This window comes from Pelodiscus sinensis, chromosome 5 (genome assembly GCF_049634645.1).
Source record: "Pelodiscus sinensis isolate JC-2024 chromosome 5, ASM4963464v1, whole genome shotgun sequence".
Taxonomy (NCBI): domain Eukaryota; kingdom Metazoa; phylum Chordata; order Testudines; family Trionychidae; genus Pelodiscus; species Pelodiscus sinensis.
The window spans coordinates 99,651,799-99,675,797 of record NC_134715.1 but is presented as its reverse complement, the minus strand read 5'-3'; positions in this window follow the sequence as shown (position 1 = coordinate 99,675,797).

The following is a 23,999-nucleotide window of genomic DNA, read 5'->3' as shown; positions in this document are numbered from 1 at the left end:
TTTAACTTGTTTGCAAGAAAACTTTGGAAGACCATATAAAAGCTTTGCTAGGGCCAAGGTATATCACATCCACTACCTTCCCCATATCTATAGAGTCAGTTACCTCATCATAGAAGGTAACCAGGTTGGTCAGGCATGACTTATCCTTGGTGAATCAATGTTGACTGTTGACTGTTCGAGATCAGTTTCCTCTCATCCAAGTGCTTTAAAATGGATTCCATGATTTTTCCATTTCTGCAATCAGTGCCTCTGCAATCACATCAGCCATCTCCCTCAGAACCTTAAGATGAATTAGATCCTGACCCATGGATTTGTGTATGTGCAGCAGTTCTTAACCTGTTCTTTCCCTATTGAGGACTTTCCACCTCCTCCACATACTGTGATGCCCAGTACAGCAATCTGGGAGCTAACCTTGTCTGTGAAAACAGAAGCAAGAAAGGCATTGAGCACATCACCTTTTTCCATATCATCTGTCACCTGATTACCTCTCCCATTCAGTAAGCCATAGTGCGGTCGATCAGGCTGCATATAGATCCTTCCCTTGTTATTAGATAGGAATGACACATATACTGAAACCACCAGTACTGCTTCTATAATATGAAGTGTTGCCATTTTTGGTTAGTTGTATTCCTGGAGATTTCATCCCCTGGAGGCTACAACACTATCCCATATAGTTGGCAACCATAATAACATACTGTGGTTATGAGGAGTCCAAGACCTTTATACCAGCTTCTTGATTTGCTTAGTTAAAAAGAAGTTAAATTTTGCAGTTTGTACATGAGATCACTAGCAATCTTCTTAGTATATACGCAACATGCTTCAGGCAGCATGTTACCAGGATTAATCACTGAATTTCATTTGATGGTTGAATGAATAGCTTCTCTGGATTGGGCCAGGAACTTAGAGGAAGTTAACTGAACAATAGTTTCTTTAACACCGGTTAGATTATTGCATATTGGGAGGAGGAGATTATCACCATCAAAATAGTACAGTTTCTGTTTCTAGCGGTTCCAGTTAAAGTGATGTTTCCATGACCTAAATGTATGCCTAGAAGCTCACAGAACAAATAAAAAACATAACTCCTTCACAGCAGACAACACACAAGAAGAGGTGGGAGAAGACAATTAAAAAAATAGATATCTTCGGCAGTGTAAATTTGGAGAGAGAGAGAGAGAGAGAGAGATCTGGAATTAGACTTGATAAAAATCTGAAGACATGATTCATTCAGTTAATTACAAGGGGAAAGCAGGAGGGGAAGGGGGATGGAAAAGTGTTATGGCAGAAAAGTAGCATGGGAATGAGACAAAATTTGAAAAAAAAAAGAGTAGAAGGGGAGGAAAGATGGGATGAGAAAGGTAGCCAACTGTGGGTGAAGGAAGTGAAAGGGTGAGTAGCAAGAAAAGGGAACATTTCTTATTGAAGTATATTATTACCCAGAAATAGTATCCCTTCCTTTCCCTTTGTCTGTTATTTTTTCATATCTTTAAAAATATTTGATAAACTTTCTTTTCCTTTCCCTAATGGATGCCCTCCAGCTATTGCTGCTCCCAGTTTTATATTGTCTGTTTCTGTCAGATACAAGAGCTCAAGATGTGCCTCCTATATTTTAGTTATATTTAAAAATAGAACTACATGGTCTGGAAAAATACAGAATATTATGTGTTTTAAATGCAAATGTAGTGTATGGAAGGTTATATTAAAATTCCAATTATATAATATATTGTAAGTTGTAAGTGAAAATGATTGCTACAGTTAAGGTTGCAGAATTGTTTCCATTCTAATAACCTCTTTTCAGCAGTTCCTAACTTTCTACAACTTTAAGTTTTAAGAGTGATATATTCTAAGTTTGGTTTTAGCTTGATGTTGAATGTTTAGGTTAGTTTGAGCAACAATGGTTCAATCTTAAGCCCTTTAAATATTTTTTCCAATTGTTTAAAAAAGACACAATAAAAGCAACAATTAAGCAGTTTTTGAAATGTTCAACAGTAAAATGGCGGGGAATAACACAATTCTAATTGTTATTGAAGAAGGATTTTAGAGGATTCTGGAAAAAAGCTGACTTGGATTTGACATAGTTGTGACCTTTAATAATAATATGCTGTCTGAGGGAAGTTAATTTTGCATAAGTTTTATTGTTTTTTTTTATGGTGAGAGTTTGCTAAGCAAGTAATTATGCAGCTAAAGAAGTTGGTATTGGGTTAACATATCAAAATGTACTGCTTGATCCAATCTCCATAGCTAACTAATGAAATGATGAAATGCAATGGGTTGAGGGTTCCTGTATACTTGAGAGAGAGAGAGAGAGAGAGAGAGAGAGAGAGAGAGAGAGAGAGAGAGAGAGAGAAGCTTGGTGCTTAGGACACTCACCAGGAAGATGGGAGACCCAAATTTAATACTCTGCTCCATCAGCTATTCAAATGTTATTTGAAGTAGAACAGATTCAATGGGAGAGATTCGAAGATTCCTGATCCAGAATGCCCCATCGTTTGTTGTCTAGGGCACTTTCTCAGGTGATAGGGGACCAAAGTTCAAATCCTTGATCCAAGTCACTCAGAAGGGGAATTGAATAACATTTGAACATGAATTTTGGGGTATGACCTAACCCAAGGCTACAAGTTATAAAGGCGGACCACCATCAGCCACATTTTTTAAATTACACCAAAGTCCAGGAAGTTATTTGTCATATATGTGTCAAATTTTCACACGGTTTCAGATCCAACTTAAACTGCATTTAGAATGAATAAAGTATTCATCCAAAATTTTTGCCCAGCTCTATCAGCAAATATGATTATGCAACAGAATATAATTTTGTACTAGATTTGTAGTTAGATAAAGTTTGACTAAAATAAATATATTAGAAAACTGGGCTGAGAAAATAATGATGAACCTTATTGAGCCAGGTAAGTTCACTCCACTAATACAGTAAGGAGAGTATAGTCTCTACAACAGGAATCCACATTTTCTAAATGGTTTGTGAGCTATTTAAGGATGTTTGTTTAATTTAAAAATATATGCCTCTCATTCAGGATCCAAAGTGTCATTTGAAATGTTCCTGGACTTTGCAAAATGCCCAAAATGCAGACGAAGAAGAAAACTGAAAGACTTCTATCAGGAATGAAATCATGTCTCAAAATTCAAGGTACTTGTGGCACAATAATACCCCTTATTAGAGAATTATGTCACAGTGACAGGCTGGTTGCTTCCACAGAGATTAATTTGAGGACCCAAAGCAGATGCCATTCAAATAGACACAAATTTAATCAAAGATCATAACACAAGTTAGTTTATAGCTGCTTTGCTTAAGCTACAACTAATACAATTGCACACAGTATGTCAGACAGTGTTCATTTTCAAGCTCCAAAAGCCAGGCATATCAGCATAGGTCAAGAATTTTGGCAACTTGTTCTTACATCAACTACCTTGTCAATGTGTTTATAAAAATCAGTCAACCCATTACAGTAAGTCTCTATCACAGCAAATTTAAGCTACATATTGACACATCCTCAGGCACTGGTTGATCTCCACTCAGTTATGACACTGACTGGAATTTCAGAAAATACAGATAAAGTAACATTACCTTTTGAATATTAAGCTATTGCACATTCAAATGTGATGTCATCATAAAAGTATCTGGACACTCAGGCACATTTAGCCTGCCTGAATTATCCATGTGCAGCTCCAATTTCACCCTTCATAGCTGCTGAAGTCAACCTTATAAGCACCATAGTAACCAGACAGCATCGCCTCATCTTGAAGAAACAGCAGTTCAGACAGTTCTTGAACCCCATTAACTTTTCAACTTTCATTTTTACCTTTGTCATGGTCATGGCTTTGCAAATCATTCTTTTCCATGCCTCCAGCTATAATGCACAAGATTAATACGCCCCATAACCTGTTGTATCCAGCGTTGTAGGCAAAGTCAGTAAAATCTGTTGGTAACTAATTTTCTAGTTGAACAAATAGCATGACATATACTTCAGCAAGCAAACAAACAAACAGTACTATCCCATGCTAAAATAAAATTATTCTGCTGCCCACCGTTTGCTTAATTTTGAGTTTTATCCCTCTGTGGCGGTGGATTATGGAATTGGAAAACTCATTTGTATTTTATGGAGAATTATATTGACACTTCATGTGGTACTTGCGAAAGTTCTTACAAAGTATAACGTTTTTTCTGTGTCCTAAATCTGTTCTGCTCTTTTATTTTTTTTTAATTTGCCAAAGATAAATGGTTTGCAAATAGTATGGCATCTGTCAATTATTTTTCAACTAGCAGTATTAATGATCCCCTTGCTTTTTTAAAAGTAACTTTTACTTTACTTCTATTTCCTGGAGGAAATATTCTTAAGACTGCTTTTATTATTTGTTCATTTATAGTATGATAAGACAGTTGACAAAGGTTAATTTGTACTGATACTAATGAAAAAAACAGCTTTTTGAGAAAGAACAATATTTGAAATAAAAACTCTAACAAAAATATCTGTCTCGTCAAGCTGTAGGCATCACTGAAAGGCTCTCTGAGATGCTTAAACCATCCAGTCTACTATGTCATTGAATTCTTGTTCTTATATTACTTGCAGAGCGATTTGTGTGTAAATGCACATAGCTCTGCTTTACTGTTGGGAAAAAAAACAAACCTTGTGCTCTCATAGCAGTACTTGCAGGCTACATAAATAATCTTTAGTCTCTGTGTTTAAAAATAGGATTTCAGAAGAGACACTGGGGCCCTCTTCGTAGCTGACTATATAAAATTTACTTGAAGTTATTGGTAACTTGTGGAAAGCTCTAAGAACAATGCTGATTACAAAAATTACCTTCAAAATCTCTGTGGACGACAGGCTCTGATTGAAATGTCGAAACAAATCTCATGGCCAATGAGCTAACCATGAAACATGTGGATTCAGTCCAAATCACTAGTTATTCCCAGGGTTAGGAGACTAAAGAACATTTTGTAGTAATGAATGAAAAGGATGTTATCCGTATTCAGATGATTTTCACATTTTGCAGCATTTGGGTTTGGAAAGAAACAAAGTGGAAATAATTGGAATGTAATATGGACTATGATGGGATGTGGATGTAAAATAGAGCCACCAGCAGAAAAACAATGAAAAAACCAGATATTTTTAAAAAATCACTTATAAATGTCTTCTTGTGATAGTATCAAAGGAGAGACCTTATAGAAAGCCTTACACAACACCTTTCATCTGTAAATATCAAACGTATTTTACAAAGGAAGTAAATAATATTATTCAAAGCATATATAAAACACTAGCATAAATGACGGTCTAAAGAAAGAACTAAGAATTAGTTGTTTTGTTTATTTTTATGTTTTTGATTGTTTATTTGTATAGTGCTCATCCAGAGCAATAATACAGTATAATGAAATTGTATGGTGGAAATATTTGCTTTTGTGGTTGTACTGTACATTCTTGGGTTCACTTTCAGCATGATTGCTAAAAGGCACCCTAAGAGGCACTCAGCTGTACAATTTAAAAGAAATTATGGGAATTGCCTGCAAAATCTCTTTTGCAGAGACTATTCCAAATGGCATACAAAGAACTGCCATTGAACAAAAGGTATGTTAAATGCAATCAACTTTCTGTTATTTTCAATATAACCTATTTGCCAATATTTACACTTTTCTTTTAGTATGCTGAAGCAAATGACTAGATAGTGGGCTCTATCAGATGGGGATTCATCTTTCTAAACACATTTGAATTTTGACACCTTTAATTTTTTCTCTTTCTGCCATAGAAATAACCCATTCTGTTGGCCCTTCAGCTTTAGTCCCATTTATTTCAGTTTATTCTCTTCCTTCCTCTCATTTCTCTGGATCTTTTGAGGGGTTTAAACAACGGGCAGGTATTCTATCCCTTGGAAAAGCTCTGGGATTTTTTTTCTCTTCATTGTGAAGTTTTGCTGGTTCTATTGTTATTATTTGCACTCATTGAAGTCACTTGTAGATTTTTATTATAAGAAGAGGATTTGTATGAGAGTGTGACAAATTGGTTTCATCTATCAATAATTCATTTCATACTGAGTAGAAATACTGGTAAAAAGAATATAAGAATATAAATCCTGTCTCTTTAAATACTAGATAATGAGTTGTCTATTAGGCTTACACCTTCCATCAGGAACAGTGCATATTAGACAGGAGGTTAATTAGCATCCCAAAAGGGCTACTTCAAAACAGCAAAACACTCAGGAGATGGAGGAATGCAAATGCAGTCTAAAAAACCAGCGATGGCATGAGTACATCTTCAAATAAATATCTGAAATAATGAAGGTATTAGAAGAAAGAGAATTCCGCATTGGTTTTCCAAGGTTAATGAAAACAACAGTGAATAGCCTTAAATAAGAAAGAAACGAGAAAAGTAGATAATCTCTTGAAAGAGGATATCTATGTAAATACCTTCCTAGAAATTGAGGGTATGTCTACACTACAGCACTAATTCGAACTAACTTAATTTGAATTAGTTAATTCGAACTAAGCTAATTCAAACTAGCACCTCCACACTGATTGGATGCTGGGTCGCATTTAAGGGCAGCTGAAACCGGTTCCGGCAGGGCATCAGGTCAGTAGTTGCTTTGTGTGGCTGCTGTCTGAGGCCATCTGACGCTCGTGCTTAAAGGGACCCCCCCAGACAGCCGGTTCTCAGCTTTTCCGCTTGCTTGCATACTTCGCCGAAGGACAGCAAAGCATTTTTCTCTCCGCTTACCTGTGTTGGTGCTTCTCATTGGGAACGCTGCCGCAGTTGGCACCATGGAGCCAGAGCTCACTCTGGGCATACTGCTCCTGTTTTTGGACTTGCTGCTGCAAGTCTGCCAGCAATGGGTGGAGGCTGCCTCATACCATCTGATTCACGTCAGCCCTCTGCCTCTACCCCTGGCCTTCCCGGGGGTTGTGGAGGATTTGCAGCAGCGCCTGGACACCAGTGTGTCCCTCCACATCTGGCGTCTGGACACCAGCATCGTCCTGGAGTGCTGGGGAGACCAAGAGTGGACCCAGAACTTTAGGATCAAGAAGGACACCTTCCTGGAGCCCCAGGGAAAATGGGGTGGGGGAGAAGGCGAAAGTGCCTTGCATGGGAGGGTTCGGTCTGTCCGTACTACATGCCACCCATGGGGGTTGCTTCTGGGAGTGGGTCACGGGGCAGTGCCAGGGAACGAACACTCCCAGCCACCCAGGCGCTCCAGTGATTCGTGGTTTGCTGTGTCTCTCTGCAGGTGCTAACGGCCATCAACCGGGTGTTGCTCCACAGGGTGGTCTGTGTCATGATTATGAGGGTTAGCCAGCAGCCTGGGGATTAAGGGGTTAACTACACCTAGCTAGGTGGAGTGACCAATAGGAATGTAGGTGGGACTTTTCAAACTGGGACAAAGGAATTTGGGTTTTTTTCTTTTCTCCCTTTTGTCTCTCTGGGAGTTCTCTGCAGCTACAGAGAGGGACAAGCATGTCTCTCTCTCTCCAAGACATCATTCTTCATTTTCTGTAAGTAGGGTAAAGTTTAGGTAGTTTCGTTAGGTTTTATTGTGTTATGGATTGGGTCATGGGCTCCTTCCCCACTCTGGCATGATAAATGCAGAAGTGGGGGCCAGCAAGTGTACCCCAAAGCCTTATCTACCAGGCTTTGGTATAAAACTTCCCCCAAGATCTTAAAAACCTAGATCTTGGGAATAAAACTTCCGCTGCCACCACCCAAATGTTGCTAAAGAAACCAGGGGAAAGATCATTTGGGAAATCTTCCCCCTAAAACAAAAATCAGGGCACACCATTAACCACTGCCAGGTTAATAAAAGAAAAGAAAGAACTTTTATTATTACAACAATATTCTGGTTGCAAGTATAATGACTAGAGAGGAAGGTAACAAAATATACTCATGGAGAAACTCCATGGGCCTAGAACTTAGTTACAAAGAAAAGCCAAAACATCTTTTAAGCAGTGCCAGATCTCAGATCCCATACCCAATCCATAACACAATAAAACCTAACAAAACTACCTAAACTTTACCCTACTTACAGAAAATGAAGAATGATGTCTTGGAGAGAGAGAGACATGCTTGTCCCTCTCTGTAGCTGCAGAGAACTCCCAGAGAGACAAAAGGGAGAAAAGAAAAAAACCCAAATTCCTTTGTCCCTGTTTGAAAAGTCCCACCTACATTCCTATTGGTCACTCCTCCTGGCTAGGTGTAGTTAACCTCTTAATCCCCAGGCTGCTGGCTAACCCTCATAATCATGACAGTCTGCCTTGCCAACCTGGACACGGTCATCTGGGGGTTCAGCACCCTCTGCTTCCCCAACTGCAGGGGGGCCATCGACAGGACGCACATCCCCATCCATGCCCCAGAACACCAGGCCTCCTAGTACATCAACCGCAAGGGGTACTTCTCTTTCCTCCTGCAGGCCTATGTGACCGCTGGGGCCAGTTCATGGACATTAATGAGGGCTGGTCTGGCAAGGCACACGACACCAGGGTGTTCCGGAACTCGTCCGTGTGCCAGAGGCTGCAGGCCGGGACCTTCTTTCCCGACCGTCACATCTGGGTCAGGGATGTGGACATGCCCATCTGCCTGGTGGGAGATGCAGCCTACCGCATATAGCCCTGGCTGATGAAGCCGTACACGGGGCACCTCAATGTCTCCCGGCAGGCTTTCAATGCCAGGCTCACCAGGGATGCTGCATGGTGGTCGAGGAGGCCTTCGGACACCTGAAAGCCCGATTTCGATGCCTCGTAACCCACCTCGACCTCGCCGAGCACAATATCCCTCCCGTGGTGGCAGCAAATTTATGTGAGTGAAAAGGGGAGGCTTTCCTGCCAGCCTGGATGGCTGAGGCTGAGTGCATAGCTGGCCAGTATGTGCAGCCCCGCACTGCCGCTGTCCAGGAGGCCCAGTGGGGTGCTGCCCAGATCCAGGAAGCCCTGTGGGAGAGCTTCCAGGTGGAGGCGGAGGACTGAACTCTCCCTGCATGCACCACTGGGGCCTTCTTCCACTCTCACCTCCTTCCCCTTTCCCTTCCCTAACCCCCATTACTAATATAAAATAAAGACACCTGTTTTGCCAGCAAAAATCTCTCTTTATTGCACAGAACTGTGGTTGGGGAGGGAGGAGTGAGGGTGGGAGAGGAGAGGGGGAAACCTGAGAGCAGGGAGCTGGAGGGGGAGGAAGGGGAGGAAGGGAAGGGAAAGCTCAGGGTTGGGGGTCCTGCTGGCTCTCCTATCTCACAGCACTGTGGGTGTGGGGCGTCGGGGGGGAGTGGGTGTGGAGGGTGGGGCAGGAGGGATGGGGGGTGTGGAGGAAGCGGGAGGGGGAACAGGGGTGGGAAGAGGAGCGAGAGCTGGAACAGCCGCAGGGGCTGGATCAAGAGGAGGCAGGAACCTGTTAAGGCACTTTTTGACCATATTTTCTAAACAGAGATATTTAGATTCAAAATTCTCATTCTAGTGTTCTTCAGCCTTCTTCAATGCCCACCACATTTCACTTCCATTCAACAGTGTTGGTAGAACTGTGGTTGTGTAGATCTGCAGTGCCGTAGCAAGCTTGTCATTACAACATTCCTACTAAGTTTCAAAAGGGCCTGAAATATAACAGTATTGGCTATGCAGGCATCCACATCTTTCAAGCATCTTCTAACATTATTTATGACAGTTCCCATCTACTTGATATTTGATCCAGGCAGATCAGTTCAGTGATGCTAACAGCTGCTTCCTTGAGTTTGTCTATCAGCCAGTCAGTGGTGATATTGAACATTGATGATGCCAGAACATAGACTTTTGATTCTTGTCATATCCATCACCTGCTCCATATCAAATCCCAAGGTAAGATTATAAATGAGGATTAAAATTTGAGCTGATCAACTATCTTCAGATGCACTTGTTTGGTTTCAATGGCTTTCTTTGTGTGAACATTTACATCCCACACAAGGGAGGGAAAATTGTAGGAACAGACTCCAGACCCAGTTGAATGATACTATCTCAAAAAGTTCAGTAGGAGTAAGGAAAGACTCTATAGGGAATGGAAAAGGAACTGACAGGCAAAGGAAACAACATATTGGGGTATATCTACGCTAAAACACTATTTCCGAATAACTTAGTCCACGTCTGCACAGCAGTCAGTTATTTCAAAGTGTAAAAATACTGTCAAACTGGAGGACTTCTTATTCTGACTCCTGTAACCCTCATTGCACGAGGAATAAGGGAAGTTGGAGGAAGAGAGCTCTATTTCGAAATAAGCGCTGAGTAGATCAATGGTCTCCAACCTTTTTAAGCATGAGATCGCTTTTTGAATTTAAGTGCAATCCAAGATCTCTCTCAAATATAAATACCCTTGCCCCACCTTCTTCCCACCCCTGTTCTCTTCATCCTGCTTCTCTTGCACATCCTCACTCACTTTCATCAGGCTGGGGTAGAGGGTTGTGGTGCAGGCTCTGGTCTTGGATTAAGGGATCTGGAGGGAGAGAGGGGCTCTGAGCTGCTCTTGGGGCAGGCAGTTGGATGTAGGAGGGGGTTATAGGTGCAGGCTCTGGGATGGCATTTGGATACAGGGGTGCTCAGGGCTAGGACAAGGGTTATGGTGTAGAAGGGGGCACATGACTGGAGCAGGCATTTGGGATGTGGGCTCCACTTGGGCACCGCTGGTGGCTCCTGGGTGGTGGTGCATTGGGGTTAAGGCAGGCTCACCCCTGTCCTGGCCCTACACCACTCCCTAAAGCAGCCAGCAAACTCCATCCAAAGTCCTGTTGTGCCCCCTCTCTGCTCTGTGGAGAAAGGATACAAAGTGGAAGAGGAGGCACCCTGACATCAGCACCCCTCTTCTGCCTCCCCTGCCCTGCACAGAAAGCAGGAGGTTCCCAGGGGGAGGGGCAAAAGATGCACAGCAGTGGGTGTAAGGGGCAGTTGAAGTGCAGGCACTTGATACTCTCTTGGCCAAACTAGTCAGGATCACCAGTCAGAGGCTCCAAGATCTACCAGTAGATCCCTATCTACTGGCTGGTGACCACTGCTGTAGATGCTCTCAATTTCAAAACAAGCCATTTCTAAATAAGATACACAATTGATGTAGCCCTGCAGTGTAGATGTACCCCTGAAGTGTAGAAAATGTAGGAAGAGAGAGAGAATTGCTATTAATCAAGCTGAATTGCTCCTGTGAAGGAAATCAAAATGAGTAAAAAGAGTTTCTTAGGATTTGTCTACACTACAGCGTTATTTCGAAATATCTTATTTTCAAATAGTTAATTTGAAATAAGTTATTTTGAAATAATGCATCTACACACAAAATGCATTTTAAAATAGCATTTTGCTATTTCAAAATAGTGCGTCCACATGGAGTGGACACTGAATCGCATTTAAGGCTGGCCAGAACCAGGTCCAGCAGCGCATCAGGTCAGGAGTTACTTTGCTGCCTGAGGCTATCTGAGATATGTGCTTAATGGGATCCACCTGAACAGCCAGTTCCCAGCTTTCCCTGCTTGCTTGCTGTAGACAGCAAGAGTAAGTCGCAGGTCTGACACTGGGTTCCCAAAATACAAAGGATGCCACACAGGTATCTGCCAAGCACAGTAGTTTATTTCTTGACAGCTAACAGCTGTGCCCCATAAAGGGAAGAACAATATAACAAAGAAGTGACATATCTTATGTCACTTCCTGCAAGCCTGGGACCCTGGGTAGGCTATGGATGAAGTGGGACGTTGTTTCAGCTTCCAAGGCGCCGGGGGATGGAGCCGCACATGTGCCGTGCACCCGGGGTGGAACTGTGCATGTGTCATGCGCCTGCTATCCGGGGCGCAGGAATGGCTGGAGCCGGCCCTGCCCCTAGGTGGTCATTAATCCTGGGGCAGAGGGCCCTGATCAGGCCATGGAGAAGGAGGAGAAGGACAATGACCAGGAGTCACAATAGCCTGGAGGGAGCGTGGCACTCATCCTGGAACCCCGAGGCATACTACCTGAACTTTTACCACTTTCTTCAGAGGCTGGGGAGGCCTAGACATGTGAGTGCCATCACTGTCCCCTTATGTGGGGCTGGGGGCGGGGGGAGAGAAGAGCCCAGGGACCACACGTGTTGGCCTTGCTGAGCACAGATCACACCACAACCTGTGCGTGTGCCATGCCAGCCAGGGCATGTGGCCCCAGATGGCTGCCACACAGGGGCCCCGGCCTGTTACCCACACAAGTATGTATGAAGGCACATGACATGCTCCATACTCCGGGGAGGGACACTGCACAATGCCCTCCCTCCACAAGACACCCTCTACATAGAGGCAGGACACATCCTCCCCCACCCCCATCCCCACATGATATACAGCACAGGGGCATGGGTACAGTCCCGGGCCAACTCACGCTCCTGGGGAGAGCAGGATATAACGGTGCGGAGACCTGCTGTCCTCACCTTGCAGAGGGAGGATGGGTTTCACCCACTGTGTTTCCAGGGAGAATTGACCACCTGTCTGGTTTCTCCACAGCTGCACCAGCTGCGAGTGCAGGGCACACCACCCCACTTGGGACATCCTCCCGCACCAGGGCCAGCAGGCGCACCCGGAACCAGGAGGGATACCAGCAGCAGCACCTGGGGTTACTGCAAAGGCAGGTCCACAGCTAGGAGCACTGCATGCAGAAAGACCTCCAGCTGTGGCAGGAGAGCTTGCAGGAGCTGCGTGACCAGGGCCGTGCCATCTGCGACCATCTGCAGACCATGGCGCAGAGATTGCTGCCTGCTGCCACTCCAGCTATCGCTCCTCCTCCCACTCCTGCTCTCCCTCCCGCTCCGTCCTCCCCCCTCTTCTCCCCATATGCACTCCCCCCCGCCGCGAACGCTGAGGCCCCCACACCCACAGTGCTGGGAGACAGGTGGGCCAGCAAGACCCCCAATCTTGAGCTTCTCCTCCCCCTTCCTCCCCTTGTCTCCCTCTTCCAGCTCCCTGCTCCCAGGTTTCCCCCTCCTCTCTTCCCCTCAACGGTGGATTTCCCCATGCCAAACTGGTTGCCGACAGATCGGTAGCTATCTGGCGTAGAGAGCTTCCAGAAGGCAATGGCCACACACTTCTGGAGGGAAATGGCGGGCCTCATGTCCATGTCCCATCACCACAGAGCAGGGGCGAGTCACTCACAGAGTTTGAGAATGTGTTCTTCATCCTGAAGTTCTGGGTCCACTGTTGGTCTCCCCAGAGCTCCAGGACAAAGTGGTCCCACCAGTTGCTGCAGGTGTCCAGGCTCCATATGCGGCGGGGCATGCTGGCGTCTGGCCGCTGCTCCTCCATGGCCCCCAGGGGGGTCCAGAAGAGGACCTGGGGCTTGGGCTGCCACAGATGGTGCCAGACAGTCTCCAGCACTTGCTGCCAGGCTTGAAGCAAAAGATCCAAAAGAAACACCAGAGTGCCCGCGGGTGGCTCTGGCTCCATGGTTCCAAGTGCTGTGATGTCCCGAGAGAGGGCAACCAAGCAAGCAGAGAGAAAAATGCTTTGCTGTACCTCAGCAAGGTAGGCAAGCAAGCAGGGAAAGCTGAGAACCGGCTACCAAGGGGGGGTCCCTTTAAGCACAAGCCTTGGATAGCTTCAGACAGCAGCCACACAAAGCAACTACTGACCTGATGCCCTGCTGGAACCAGTTTCAGTGGCCCTTAAATGCCATTCAGCATCCAATCAGTGTGGACACGCTATTTTGAAATAGCAAAACGCTATTTCAAAATGCATTTTGTGTGTAGACACGTTATTTCAAAATAAGCTATTTCGAATTAACTATTTCAAAATAAAGTATTTTGAAATAACGCTGTAGTGTAGACATATCCTTAAAGAATTTAACAGGCTCAAATCAGATTGAATTGAATTGAGATTGCAAGTCCAATTATAAATTAATCTTCTGGAGGGTTTTACTATATGATTGGAGATAGTTAATGTCAAATGTATATTGAAGAAAGGGGAGAAAATAATCCAGGCATTATAGATCTTTTTGCCTATCCTTCCTGAGTAAGCTGTACCTTTCTATACCGATATTCCAATTTTGTTTATTTATTAGCACTTGCAGTTCTTCCTCTTTATTATGCATGCTTCTTGCATTTGTATATAGGCATCTAAGGGCACGTCTAGGCTACAGGCTTTTGTTGACAGAGGCTTTGTCTACAGATATGTCAACAGAAGCTTTGTCGACAGAAGAGCGTCTAGACTACATCCAGTTCTGTTGACAAAGCAAGCTGCTTTGTCAACCTGAGAGTGTAAACGCAAAGGACAGTAGATGCAATAACGCCTTCTGTCGACAGAACTCTAAATGTCGGCTAGTTCAGACCCTGTGCCGCGTAGCTACACGTGGCATGGACTAGCTAGTTCGGATTAGGCTTCCTAGCTAGTTCGGATTAGCCTAATCCGAACTAGCTAGTCCGTGCCGCGTGTAGCTGCGCGGCACGGGGTCCGTACTAGCCGACATTTAAAAATGGCGCCAGCCGGCTTTATGAAAATGAAGCCCGGGAAATTCAAATCCCAGCCTTCATTTGCAACTCCGTATGACTACATTACCCCCCCTAGTTTGAACTAGGGGGGTAGTGTAGACATACCCTTACATCCTGCATCAAGAAGAGCATAATGGTTTCCCAGGAAGGGTTGGGAGCAGGGGTGGAGCACTGACTCTTTCCAGAAGTAACCAGCTGGCAGTATCCCCCCCGGGCCATCTCCTCCTCTGCCAATGGTGTGTCAGCAGTCTTGTGTAGTGGGACACCTACCTTAGCTGTCTTGACATCAATACTATCAAGGAATTGCTCTTGGATTCAGATGCTCCTCAGCCTGGCCACCTCCTCCTGTAGCTCTCCCACTTGCTTCCTGAGAGATTCCTCCAGCAGGCACGTTTCACATTGGATGTTCCCCCAAGCCTGGATTTCAGTAAGTGGGAATTGCAAGCTACAGTCCCTGCAAAACCATTCCAGGATCTGGGTGAAGGCATCCATGGTCAGGTGGTCTTTCTGGCTATAGGCACAGGCAGAGGAGACAGAAACCATGCTGGCACAGATGTTGCAGGTCTTCCTGATCATAGTAGGCCTCCTCTGTCAAACTCCCTCTTAAACTCCCCTGTCTGCTTCACTTCCCTGGTTGCTCTGCCTCTGGCTTTTAAAGCGTGATCACCTGGGTCAGGCCTACCCCCTCATTAGTCACACAGGGGATGGCTGATCCTGAGGCTGATCAAAGGCAATCAAGGGAACAAAGGATCAAACACTCCCAAACACACAATCCCAATTGCCACAGTAACTGAAACTGAAATCATCTGAAATCAGAATTAAAATTCAAAATTAAAAAAGTCAAGCAAACTCACTCATACCAAAACCTAGTACATTCACCTAGCAGCCTGTTCAGCGGTGGATCTCTTGCTCTCCCTCTTAAAACCCCCTGTCTGCAGCACCCTGTCTGCTAATGAATTTATCTGGTGTTACAAAGTTGAGAGTCTTCATTTATACATGGGATAACCAGATTATTATACAGGAAGACCTGGATGAAAATGAAAAATGGAGTGACAAAAAATTGGATAAAATTCAATAGATTATGCAGTTAGGGTCGAATACAGTAATAAAAATTTCTGCTACAATCTCAGGGCTAATCAGCTGGAAGTGACAGAGAAGAAAAGAGACCTTGACTTGAGCACAGCATGAATATGTGTCTCAGATATTCTGTAGCTTTGAACAAGGCAAGTGTGATCCTATTATATATATCAGGAGATGCTTTTCTTCTGGTGGCAGAGAAGTATTCATGACATTGTATCAGATGCCACGTACATTTTTGGAGCAAAAACTGCAATCCTAAATCTTAGATCCATGCTCTCAGACTCTCTGCTGTGGGATTGTAGGGCTTTTTTTGTTTGTTTTCCATGTAGGCTTACCATATATGGGCAAGCTGCTCTGTTAGTCTGTTACAACCTATTCCTATAGTATCATGTTTTGAATGATTTCATTTTATCCTGCAACTAATGGGATGCAGAGACAGGAAGTAAAAAGATAATAAAGAAGAGTATAGAGTAACATTTATCTAGATGAAATATAGTAAATGTTTTAAATAACCAACATTCTTGTTTCAAATTCCATTTTTAAACCATGAAGAGTTATATTTTAATTAATATCTTTTAGCATATATATTTTATCTGCTACCATTTAAAAAAATCCCTGATAGTATTCCATAAGACTTTTCCTCCATTTGCCCAATAGTTCATCACTTTGGATATCATTTATTTATAAAACTAGAAAATCATATCCTCAGGCAATGCACTGAAGGAAACTTTCATGTTTAAATGACAACTATTGAAGGAACAAGATATGCTACAAAAATAATACTAGTGAATAAGAGTTTCCATTATAGGAATATATTAAACTAACACAAAATCTCTTTGATGTTCTGTATCGTTTATCAACATTTAAAAATATGAGAGTTTTATTTTAAATGACTGTTTTGTTAAATAACCATTTCTTAACTTGTTTACCATGAAACATTAACTATAAAATAATTATATGTTCCTTCTTACTTGATAGTTACTTTATTATAAAAGCATAAAATATATTTGTAGGAATATCAAATATTTGCCTTAAATTTTTTGTGAAGGAAGCTTAAGATACCTTGAGTAAAATGGTAAAGGAAAAAACTGGAAAGAAAGTTGATTCCTCTATATATTCAGTTTTCCCAGTAGAAATTAAGAAAAAGTCAAGGAACTCAGTTAACAGAAACTATAAAATAATGTATCTTCAATGAACAAAAGGAATGTATACTCAAGAAGGAGATCAACTGCAGTATAGAACAGTACAGAAATTACCTCATATTTCCCATATTTAGTCTGAGTCCTTATCCATGGAGTTTTCCCTGAAATTTTCACCTAACCATCCATATAATTGAGGATACATCTACACTGCAATATTATTTCAGAATAACTGTAATTATTCTGAAATAACACAGTCCACATCTACACTACAACAGTTATTTCAACATAATGCTAAAATAATGTCGAGCTGAGGGATTTCTTACTCTGACTCCTGTATGAATGAAGGAATAAGGGAAGTTGGAGGAAGAGTGCTCTTCCTTGGATTTACTGCTGTGTAGACAATGCCAAAAGCTGAAATAAGATATTTCAATTTAAGCTATGCAATTGATATAGCTCAAGTTGTGTAGCTTATTTTAGCTTTAGCCCTGCTGTGTAGATGTGCCCTAAAAGAGTACAAATCATCTCACTGAATGAGTGGGTTAACTTCTAGTAACCTAAATGGATAGTCTGTCAAATGCTGTTAATTATTTTCTTGTGTCGTGTGAATTTAGAAGCTAGTTTTGGAAAAGGTTGGTCAATACAATGCAGATAAACTGATGTGGAAAGGGATAGCTATGCCATAAAAGAATTGTGGAACCACACTGAAGAAGTTAATTCAACCAAAGTCTGACATAATCTGTTCTTCACCAAAGGGAGCTCCATTCATGCAGGGGTTATGTATGTACTCTCTGTGAAAATTTTTTTTAATTCTGACCCCGTCTTTCAGAGCAGGACAATACCCTGGTACTTTGGCTTAGGATACCATCATAGCTGTGGAGTCGGCAGCAAAATTTCCTGAGACAGGTTTTGGTTACTTTCCAAAACACTACTGCCAAAAAATCCTTTAAGATTTACAATGTTGGTATAGCCCTGTTGGTCTCAAGATATTACAGAAAGAAAGTGTGGGTGAGGTAATCTCTTTTATTGAATGGACTTCTTTGGTTGAAAGAGACAAGCTTTTTGATTTACACAGAGCTGTGTAGATTGAAAGACTGTCTTGTCCACCAATAGCAGTTGGTCCAATAAAGAGAAGCTTCAGGGGGTAGCTAAGTTAGTCTGTACAGGTAAACTGAAATAACAACCAATAGTCTGGTAGCACTTTATAGACTAACAAAACATGTAGATGGTATCATGAGCTTTCATGGGCACAGGCCACTTCTTCAGATGAGTATCTCACTCACCTTGTCTCGCTATATATTCTTAAAGTTGTTGTAAATGACTCAATTTAAATTCTTTCTATATTGATAATCATACAGATATCTTCCATTTTCGAACTGCTATGCATTATGCTGTTTACTTAACTTTTAAATGCATTCTGTGTTCTATACAATTTTAATCTGATGCCTTGTTCATTGCATAAGGTGAATGTGAATTAATGTACTGAAATAGATATTTGGTGTGAGGAAAGATATTGGTAAGACTGCAGGGGTAGCTAGAAAAGGCTCAAATTGATTGGCTAGAGATAGTGTGTTTATAGTTGGCTTAACAGCTGGCAAATTATAAGAAAGTTATATATATATATCTCCATTGTACACATTTGCTAGGAAAACTAAAGTACATTTGTACACGAGATATAGTTTCACTTTGTAAGAATTAAAAATATAAATGAATACTTTAACTACATGAATAATCAGACACAAAAAATGAATAGGGGACTTGTTGGCCAAGTGATTGGCCATTTGATTTGCAAGTTTCAGTGGAAAGTGAAATAATGAGAGTAGTATCCGTTTATTTTTCCTTCTTTAATTCATAAATAAATACTTCCTGCAGTTTTACCAGTCCTTAAATGACTGAAGTTTTTCCTATTTTTTTCTAATTAATTGAATTAAAATGCAAAACAGAATCCTACAAAATAGTCATCAAAGATATCTGATTGTAAATCCAGTTTCAATTCTAGCTTTCAGGAGGTAGAATACTACATTTCTTGTTTAAGTCTCAAAATCATCCATAGGGAATTTATTAAATACAGAAACCCCTCCAGAAACAATACATTCTGAATTTATATTAAATGCAAACCAGATTTTCTTTGGTATATGCAGCAGAAATAGGTCGGGGTGAAGAAATGGGAATATTGAAATAATGAACCTTGCCACCTACCAGTAAAATACCCACTGCTATTATTTCATTTTGCAGCTATCTCTTAAAATACTATGATTTGTGAATCTAAAGTACATAAGTGTTCTCAGTTTCGAGACTGTATGAAAAAGAGTCCTAGAGAGATTTTCAACAACCTTAATCATAGAATCATAGAATAATGGGACTGGAAGGGACCTCGAGAGGTCATTGAGTCCAGCCCCCCGCCCTCAAGGCAGGATCAAGCTCCGACTACACCATCCCTGACAGATGTCTATCTAATCTGTTCTTAAATATCTCCAGAGAGGGAGATTCCACCACCTCCCTTGGCAGTTTATTCCAATATTTGACCACCCTGACAGTTAGGAATTTTTTCCTAATGTCCAATCTAAACCTCCCCTGCTGCACTTTAAGCCCATTACTCCTTGTCCTGTCCTCAGAAACCAAGAGGAACAAATTTCCTCCTTCCTCCTTGTGACACCGTTTTAGATATTTGAAAACCGCTATCATGTCCCCCCTTAATCTTCTTTTTTCCAAACTAAACAAGCCCAGTTCATGAAGCCTGGCTTCATAGGTCATGTTCTCTAAACCTTTAATCATTCTTGTCGCTCTTCTCTGTACCCTTTCCAATTTCTCCACATCTTTCTTGAAATGTGGTGCCCAGAACTGGACACAGTACTCCAGCTGAGGCCTAACTAGTGCAGAGTAGAGCGGCAGAATGACTTCACGAGTTTTGCTTACAACACACCTGTTGATACAACCTAGAATCATATTTGCTTTTTTTGCAACAGCATCACACTGTTGACTCATATTCAACTTGGGGTCCACTATGACCCCTAGATCTCTTTCCGCCATGCTCCTTCCTAGACAGTCGCTTCCCATCTTGTATGTACGGAACTGATTGTTCCTTCCTAAGTGGAGCACTTTGCATTTCTCTTTATTAAACCTCATCCTGTTTACCTCTGACCATTTCTCTAACTTGCTAAGGTCATTTTGAATTATGTCCCTATCCTCCAAAGAAGTCGCAACCCCACCCAGTTTGGTATCATCTGCAAACTTAATAAGCATACTCTCTATCCCAATATCTACATCATTGATGAAGATATTGAACAGTACGGGTCCCAAAACAGACCCTTGAGGAACTCCACTTGTTATCCCTTTCCAGCAGGATTTAGAACCGTTAACAACAACTCTCTGACTATGGTTATCCAGCCAATTATGCACCCACCTTATCGTGGCCCTATCTAAGTTATATTTGCCTAGTTTATCAATAAGAATCTCATGCGAGACCGTATCAAATGCCTTACTAAAGTCTAGGTATATGACATCCACCGCTTCTCCCTTATCCACAAGGCTCGTTATCTTATCAAAGAAAGCTATCAGATTAGTTTGGCATGACTTGTTCTTCACAAACCCATGCTGGCTATTCCCTATCACTTTATTACCTTCCAAGTGTTTGCATAATTACCTGCTCCATTATCTTCCCTGGGACAGACATTAAACTGACCGGTCTATAGTTTCCTGGGTTGTTCTTATTCCCCTTTTTATAGATGGGCACAATATTTGCCCTTTTCCAGTCTTCTGGAATCTCCCCTGTCTGCCATGATTTTTCAAAGATCATAGCTAAAGGCTCAGATACCTCCTCTATCAGCTCCTTGAGTATCCTGGGATGCATTTCATCAGGACCTGGTGACTTGCTGACATCTAACTTTCCTAAGTGATTTTTAACTTGTTCTTTGTGTATCCTATCTTCTAAACTTACCCTCTCTCTGCTTGTATTCACTACGTTAGGCACACCTCCAGACTTCTCAGTGAAGACCGAAACAAAGAAGTCATTGAGCATCTCCGCCATTTCCAAGTTCCCTGTTACTGCTTCTCCCTCCTAACTAAGCAGTGGGCCTACCCTGTCCTTGGTCTTCCTCTTGCTTTTAATGTATTTATAAAAGGTCTTCTTGTTTCCCTTTATGCCTGTAGCTAGTTTGATCTCATTTTGTGCCTTTGCCTTTCTAATCTTGCCCCTGCATTCCCGTGTTGCTTGCCTATATTCATCCTTTGTTAGTTGTCCTAGTTTCCATTTTTTATGAGACTCCTTTTTTATTTTGAGATCATGCAAGATCTCCTTGTTAAGCCAAGCTGGTCTTTTGCCATATTTTCTATCTTTCCTACACAGCGGAATTGTTTGCTTTTGGGCCCTTAACAACGTCCCCTCTTAACAACGTCCCTTTGAAATACTTCCAACTCTCCTCAGTTGTTTTTCCCTTCAGTCTTGCTTCCCATGGGACCTTACCTACAAGTTCTCTGAGCTTATCAAAATCTGCCTTCCTGAAATCCATTACCTCAATTGTGCTGGTCTCCCTTCTACCTTTCCTTAAGATCATAAACTCTATTATTTCGTGATCACTGTCCCCTATACTGTCTTCCACTTTCAAGTTCTCAACTAGTTCCTCCCTATTTGTTAAAACCAAATCCAGAACAGCTTCTCCTCTGGTAGCTTAGTCAACCTTCTGAAACAGAAAGTTGTCTCCAATGCAGTCCAGAAACTTATTGGATAGCTTGTGCCTCGCTGTGTTAGTTTCCCAACATATGTCTGGATATTTGAAGTCCCCCATCACCACCAAATCTTGGGCTTTGGATAGTTTTGTTAATTGTTTAAAAAAGGCCTCATCCACCTCTTCCACCTGGCTAGGTGGCCTGTAGCAGACTCCTAGCATGATATCACCCTCGTTTTTTACCCCTTTTAGCTTAACCCAGAGACTCTCTACACAGCTATCTCCTACGTTCATCTCCACTTCAGTCCAAGTGTGTACATTTTTAATATACAAGGCAACCCCTCCTCCCTTTTTTCCCTGTCTGTCCTTCCTGAGCAAGCCGTACCCTTCCATACCAATATTCCAATCATGCGTCCCGTCCCACCAGGTTTCTGTAATACCAATGATATCATAGTTGTATTTATTGGTTAGCAATTCCAGTTCTTCCTGCTTATTACCCATACTTCTCGCATTTGTATATAGGCATCTAAGATACTGATTTGATCTTGCCTCCCTGTTGTGCCCTGACCCTCCTTTCTCCTTGCCATTATAGGCCGTAGTCCCCCCCATTTCCAACCCATCTCCAAGTCCCGCACATTCAGCACTTACCTCTGGGCTTTGCTCACCTGCCCCCAACAAACCTAGTTTAAAGCCCTCCTCACAAGGTTAGCCAGTCTGTGTCCAAACAAGGCCTTCCCGCTCCTGGAAAGGTGAACTCCATCTCCGCCAAGCAGTCCTTCCTGGAAGAGCACCCCGTGATCAAGGAAGCCAAATCCCTCCTGGTGACACCATCGTCGCAGCCAGGCATTCACCTCCAGGATGCACCTCTCTCTGCCCGGGCCCCTACCTTTGACAAGAAGGATAGAAGAGAATACCACCTGCGCTCCAAACTCCTTCACCAGTACTCCCAAAGCCCTTTAGTCACACTTGATCCTCTCAGTGTCACACCTGGCAGTATCCCATGTGGATGAGTAGCATGGGGTAGTAGTCAGAGGGCCGGATAATTCTCGACAATGCCTCCGTAACATCTTGGATACGGGCCCCTGGCAGACAGCATACCTCTTGAGATGAGCTGTCAGGGCAACAGATGGGTGCCTCCGTTCCCCTCAGAAGAAAGTCTCCAACCACCACTACCCTACGTTTCCTCCTCGCAGTGGTGGCAGGAGACTGCTCAACCTTGGTGGTGCAAGGCCTGGTCTCCTCCACTGTGGGGGGTGACTCCTTGTCTCCTGCTGAAAGTAAAGTGTAACGGTTATGTAACAACACAGTGGGAGGGTTAGGAGCAGGGGTGGAACACTGCCTGCTGCCGGAAGTAACCAGCTGCCAGTGCTCACCCTGCACCACTGCCTCCTCCATAAGTGGCTGGTCAACAGTCCCACATCCTAGGACAGTGACCTCCGTGGACTCCACAGGAATACTGTCCAGGAATTCCTCATGGCTTCGAATGCTCCTCAGCCTGGCCACCTCCTCCTGTAGCTCTCCCACCTGCTGCCTGAGAGATTCCACCAGCAGGCACCTTTCACAATGGTTGTCTCCCCCAGCCTGGAGATCACTCAGTGGGAATTGCAAGCCACAAATACAGCAAGACCTCACCAGGACCTGGGTAGAGGCATCCATGCTCAGGTTCTCTGTCTGGATACAGGCACAGGTGGAGGAGACAGGAGAAGTACTGGCACAAGCGCTTCAGGTCTTCATTACCATCAGTCACTCCCTCTTCAACTCCCCTGTCTGCAGTCCCCTGTCCGCTTCGCTCCCCTGGTCGCACTGCTCTGGCTTTTTAAAGCCTGCTTGCCTAGGTCAGGCCTGCCCCCTTCTGAGTCACACAGGGGAAGGCTGAGCCTGAGGCTAATCAGAGGCAATCAAGGGAACAATGGCAGGCTCTCAGTCCCAACTGCCACAGAAGCTGAAACTGAAACTGCTAGCACTCACCTGGAATCAGACTCTCAATTCACACTTCAAACTGTAAAATTCAAACAGTCAGGCACATGCACACACTCACACTCACACCACAGCTTGTACTCTCACCGGGTAGCCTCTTCGACGGTGGGGTCGCTTTGCTCTCCCTCTTCAACTCCCCTGTCTGCAGTCCCCTGTCCGCTTCGCTTAATGATATGGCTGAACTAAAACTAGTCTGTAAAACTGTAAATAAAATTGTCCATACTACTTGTTTAATGTAATCAATATAGATGTTGTGATGTCAAAAAACAAATAACAACAAGAAGAAAAACAGGGAATTTATCTGTCTACTAAATTGCAACCACCACAGAACTGGTACCAGCTTCATCCTCTGTCTTAGAACAGATGGCATATGTTATCCTTTTTTAAAAGTCTCAAAGGTGTAGCTGTGTTAGTCTATAACTTTAAAAACAAGGAGTAGTCTCTCATGGACAAAACCCACTTCCTCAGTTTAGCAAAATGAAGTAATAGAAAAAGAAGGGGGGGAAGTATATCTCAATTGTGGTGCTGGTGCTAATGAAGCTAACTTAGTGGGCTGGAAGTTTCCCATACTTAATTTTTTATGTTAATTGGGTGTTGAATGTAAGGAAAGCAGTTGTTATAATGGGACATCCAGTTTAGGTCTTTATTCAAGCCACAAGAGACAGCATCAAATTTGCATATGATGGCCAATTGCACACAGTTTCTCT